This window comes from Cyprinodon variegatus, unplaced genomic scaffold (genome assembly GCF_000732505.1).
Source record: "Cyprinodon variegatus isolate N-32 unplaced genomic scaffold, C_variegatus-1.0 Scaffold1791, whole genome shotgun sequence".
Taxonomy (NCBI): domain Eukaryota; kingdom Metazoa; phylum Chordata; class Actinopteri; order Cyprinodontiformes; family Cyprinodontidae; genus Cyprinodon; species Cyprinodon variegatus.
This window is the reverse complement of record NW_015152244.1, coordinates 74,121-80,047: the sequence shown is the minus strand read 5'-3', so window position 1 is coordinate 80,047 and position 5,927 is coordinate 74,121. Positions and strand designations below refer to the sequence as shown.

At 36.7% G+C, this 5,927-nt stretch overlaps 1 pseudogene; it reads right to left on the bottom strand.

The window, feature by feature from the left end:
• Window positions 1-2,750: 2,750 nt before the first annotated feature.
• The window catches only part of LOC107104558, an 8,509-nt pseudogene continuing 5,332 nt past the window's right edge, over window positions 2,751-5,927 (bottom strand).

Genomic DNA, 5,927 nt, shown 5'->3' with positions numbered 1-5,927 from the left:
ATGGTCTCTCTGAAGAGCATTGAGATGACATGTTGTCATCTCCAATGCCGTTGTGCATTGGTAGTTTAAGAATAAAATGAATTTAATCAAATTGAAGATTCTTTTGGACGGTGCTACATGAGGCATATAATAAAAACGTTTTGAAAGTGTAATTAAGTGTTTACCACAAAGAAGATTAGTGTAGAAGAGAAACAATTTCAAAATGCAGATGACAAGAAAGCTCATAACGTCTGCAACAATTCCACTTAAAAACTAGACGTATAAAAAAAAAATACTTAGTTAAATATGGTACATTTTGAAAGAAGTTGTTCTTTTTTACTACCCCTTTCCGGTGACAAAGAGACCAAAAACAATCCTGCTGCATTCCATTTTGTTTATGCAATGCTGTGCATTGTGAAGACATGGATTTTTCAATTTAACAAGATTTTAGCCTGTTAGCCAAATTGAAACTACCTATAGAGGATTTGGTGTCCAAATATTGGGACAAGCCATGGATGTCTCCTGTGAGAGCAGATTTTTCCTTAGCCCATTTGTGAGATAAAATGTTTTGAGTGTGCCTTTTCTCTGCCTAGGGGTATTGAATTACATCCCAGGGGCAACAACATGTTGGCCTATTATTGTTGGCCTATTATTTTTGGATCGGCCTATTATGTTGGCCAATTTTTTGTTTTTTTGTGGATACAGAGAAGCCGATGTTCAGAAGGCAGCTTTAAACAGACCTGCAGATTTGTAATTGTTTTTGACTTGATAATTTCAGTGTTTGGCTTGAGGTCCCAGAGTTTCTTATGGAAATGCTTTGGTCTGCCTTGAAGTCACTGGGAACTAAAAGATCTTTTACGGTTTTATTTGCTGAATAAATAAAACCATATTTATTTAGCATTTTTATTGAAAATGTGGTTGTTATTTATTTCATTTTCTGTATTAACCCCATTGCTGGGGACATTGTTCTGAATTCTAATGGAATTCATAAATACCCGGTAAATGGAATCTGCAGTAAAATTGTCTTTTGAATATTGTTTTAATTGAATCATACAAATAAAATATATTTGATTTTGAGAAAAATAGATGGGGCCACCTCCAGTTTGCGTCAAGGAGTGTATCAGGCTTAAACTCTGCCAAGTTGTATTTGATGTGCTGTGGCATCTTAAATATCGTAGCGCCTGATTGGCGTTACACAAACATCTCATTTTCTTTCTATCTTAAAGAATATCTAAGTTATTATTTAACTAAAATACAAAAAAAATGTAGATTCAAAATGTGAATGATTTTTTCTCCAGGTATTTATATTTTCAGTGAAACATTAATCTATATTTATTGGCATTACATAAATGAAACCTTGTTTACAATTGATAATAATTGATTGGGAGGTGGAAGCCTAGTGCTTAAGGCTATGCGCTTGGATCCCAGAGGTTCTGAGATCAACCTCCCATAGACTGCCACTCTGGATCCTTGAGCAAGACCCTTAATCCCAACACTGCTCACCGGCCACCGCACAGCCGTGAAGAACCATTGTGCGGTGCATTTCTTTGCTTTGCACCTGAATTTCGTTGCTTTGCAACTGTACTACAATTGTAATGACAATAAAGTTGAATTCTAACAGCTTCCTGCATTTCCTCAATAATATTTTTATAATTTTTCTTTGGTGTTGAACTTCAGTTTCTTTAAGGCATTTTCACACTCTCCTTATTGCATCTTAATACTACTTCTGGCTATAATAATAATAATTAAAAGAAAGGTAAATTAAAAAAGAAACAACAAAATTCTAATGTAAACTTAAATCTACCAGCAACAAAAATTACAAATTAGTTTCATGTTTCTTGAGTAGCTAAAACTTTTCTCTTGTGCTTCAGTGATTGTGAAAAATAACAATATTAGCTTAGGTAAGTTAGTCAGATTTTATTAGGTGTAAATGAATAGGCTACATGTTGTCCTCTGGTGTTAAAAAAGGAGAAGAAAACATAATTTGTTTGCCTAAAGTTTAATTTGAAACAGCTCTGTGGAACTTTTAAAAGTATTACACTTTCATAGAAGTTAGGACATGCAGGCTAAGATTTGCTTCCACCACTGCACGTTTTGGTAAGAACAACCTTTAAATGATACCTAAAGATACCCTTGAAACACAAAATACACACACACAAATGGTAAGGATAACATGCAAACATTATCCAGCAAAACTAATTAATATATATTAAAACAAAAATAATTAACTATATACCCTAAAACCAAATACATTACAAGGAAAAAAATATACCGGTACCTGAAAATGTAAATTTGAAATATTTGTCAATGTAAAATTATAGCTGTTTTTCTTGATTTCTGTCTTAGATTTATTTCTTCATATGAAGTAAAATTGGTTGTATTAATTCAACCCCTTCCACTTCAAGAAACCTTTTTCCATGAATAAGTATTAAGTCATTTTTCTAATGCAACAAAAGCTACTTTACACTCCTTCTAGCTGTACTATAAAACCAAAAAGGGTATCTAAAAAGTTTAAACAACAATTTCAGCAGTTTCTATCTGTTGAAGCTGGTATAAGAATATTAATTAATACAGAGTTATATATGAGATTTTAACTGATATGAATATTTTAGTATTAACTTAGTTAATAAAAGTGGTAGAATGAAGACAAAACAGAGGGATCATAAATCTAAGTCAAATAGTTAAACTCAGTGAATATTCATCGTTACATTATTTGTCATGTAGCTCCCCTACATGTTTTTTTTTTTTTTTTTTTTAAACCTGGCTTCTAATTATTGAGGCATGAAGTTGCGAAAAGCCTCTTTGTCAGCCTCCAGATCTTGATCCCTCCTCTTGCTGTAGATTCTATAAAGCCTCTCTTCAAACCTCTCTGGAAGAAGACAAGGGACCTGAAAAAGAGGTAAGTAGCCCTTGTTTATACTGAACCAACAAATTGAATCCATTTGTGGGTTCTTTGGATTTGGAAGAATACAATTAGTGATATAAATAAGCAAAAATGATAAAGAAATACAATTTCTTGACCTGAAATCTCACCTCATCTCTGGTTATAGGCCTTGCGACATCTGGGGTTCTTTTATTGTAGAATCTTACATCTCTTATGGGGTCATTAGGCCCTCTTCCATAGTCAAATAGAACTTCCTAAATACCAAGTAAAGAAGGTTTAAATATGACAACTTAAAGAAACATTTCATGTTTTCAGATGTTGACTGAATTTTCCTGTTTACAATGAAACTCACATGCACAATATAGTAATTCGGGTCAAGTCGACGGAATGCGTTCCAATTTGCCTTAACAGAAATTGTGTACAATCTGTGTGATATGTTACAACTTCCAAATGGTACTTATATATGAGGTCAAACATTAATTCATAGAGTGCAGTTAATTGACATGATGCTACATTTGCACTCAAACAAGCATACCTCGATAACTTGCTGGGAGCGTCTTGAGGGAAATTCCCCCAGACAATAGTAGAGGTCTCTCCTCACTATCCTTTTCAATATATCCCTTGCCTCTCGAAGTGTTTGGGAGGTGGAGTTCAGTATCTGATCAAATACGGTATCTACAAGTCAAAGAGAAACACAAAATGGTTTCAGTGGTTTGGTGACAAATTTAGGAGTGTATTTTAAAGAGTAGTTTTTTTGTCTGGTGCATGCAGCTGAAATGAGGGACAGGAAGTCTGTCCACCTTTTAGCCCTATTTGGTATGTAAATATACCTCCCTTGCCTTAATCAATGGCTGTCACACATCTTTTCTTTTCTAAGCTGCAAAAATATTCTTTGTTCAGCTCAGTACTTTTTCAGAATCAGAGTAATTTGAAAAAATACCTGGTTATCTTTTGTATTTTTTTTTATCTGTACACATAGGCTACGTTCACACTGCAGTCTGAAGTGACCCAAATCCAATTTTTTGGCCCATATGCAACCTGGATCTGATCTTTTCATGACAGTCTGAACAACACAGATCCGATTTTTTCCAATCCGACCCAGACCACTTGGCTATGTGGTCCTGAATCCGATACGAATCTGATCTTTTCAAATGCTGTGTCTGAACGGCCAGGTCGCATTCATCCAACCTGAATGACAATAATACCAGACAAAGGTCACTATTCCGCGTCTTGCTACACAGAAGCTGCAAAAAAAACAACAACAATGGCAGATGATGATGATGCAGAGAGCAGAATTTATGTTTAACCATATTGAAAAGATTGAGTTTTTATGGTTGGAAAAGACCGCAAGATGCACGCCGGCTCTACCGTCCATGTTTACTTCCATAAACATAAAGCATGCTGGCCTGTGACGTCATTGCGTCCTCTACTGCGCATGTGAAACACGTGCGTTGTATGACTGCAGTTCACACAGATCACATTCAAGTTGCATATACTGTATTGGGAAACATGAACGGCAACGTGAAAAAATCGTATTTCACAAAAAAAATCGTAATTGAGCATCAAGGCCTGCAGTGTGAACGTAGCCATCGATATATCCTTGCTGCTCTACAATTTAATCCAATTAACCGGCCATTCATATTTAAGTTTGACTGTCACATTAGCGGAAAGTGTCCTATTTTTTCCTTTTCATCTACTGTTACACGTTGCACATTTAAATCAGGTTAGGCTTTGTTATTGTTGGGATCTGGAGATCTGCCACCTTTCTCCAGCAGAGAGCGCCCTGGGTCTCCTGAGCTGAAGCCACCTGCACACCTAAAGCTGATTCATCTCATCAGGAGACCAGCTATATGAGCAGCGGCTTGACTTCTCTTCAGCACCGGAGTATTGACTAGTTTTGGTTAGCAGAACCTGAGCCTCAGCCTGCACATAGAATCTCTGTCTGCTCTGGAGAGTAACCCTGATTCTAACCTGCCTCTGTCTTCTCTGCCTCATAGGAAAACCTGATCGAAGCCTGGAGCTCTGGAGCTCATGTTTGGAAACCTGCCTGCCTGCTCTGAGAAGCCAAACCTGAAGATCCTCAGTCTGAATCTCCCTGCTAGTTCTCAGGAGAGAACTTGGAGAACAACTCTAGGTCTGAACCTCGCTAGCCTGATGCTAAGCTCTGCCGCTGCTAAGCTCTATGCTGAACCCTCAGTCTCTGGACCCAACTGGTTCCCTCTCTCCACCAATCAGTCTGAACCTCATGACTCAGAATCAAACTCTGTCAAGACATCATAGCTACCTGGCTAACCAAACAATCCCTCTCTGCAGATAACTCTGTGAACCCAGTCCCGGACCTGTACCAGAACCAGTACAAACAATTTACTGTGTGTGTTTATCCAAATAAACTGTTGAACTTTTATTCAGTCTCCTGTGGTGTTCTGCATGCGGGTTTAATCACAGAGACCCATCATGACAGTTATCTGTTTCCTTTTTACTATGCTCTCCTCTTTATTCATCTGGGAACTTCAATAATCGAGTGAACATTCATTATAACTAACCTAATATCTATCAATATCTTCATTCTGTTAATTTGATTTTATACTATTAAAGTACAATCTGTTAAATATGTGTATAATAATAAACTTCAACCAAACTATTGTTACAGTGTTGTAAATGTCAACTTACCTGTCAGCTTAGTGTAGGCCGTCATGTCATCTATAGCTGTGGACAGGGTCTGACCTCCAAAGCTGAGGTGCTCATCTGCTTTGAGAAAAGCATCGTTTATCCTAATGGAGAAATACAACGTTTAATTGTATAACAGTGTTTTGAAATGTAGGGTGATAAGCACAAACATCAACCCAGAAGACTGTCTTGACAGTAATGTCAAGGGCTAATTACATCAAATGTATGGCAGTGGTCACTTTGTGCTTGTAGGCTCTTTTGTGTAAAGAGAACCTTGTGTAGAACATGTCATACAGATTGAACACCTCCTGTTAACGACAATGACAATGTTCAGTGTCAAGTATTGTCAATCTGAGGTTGAGTATTGAAAGGAAGGAGAAATCTAAAAAAAAACACA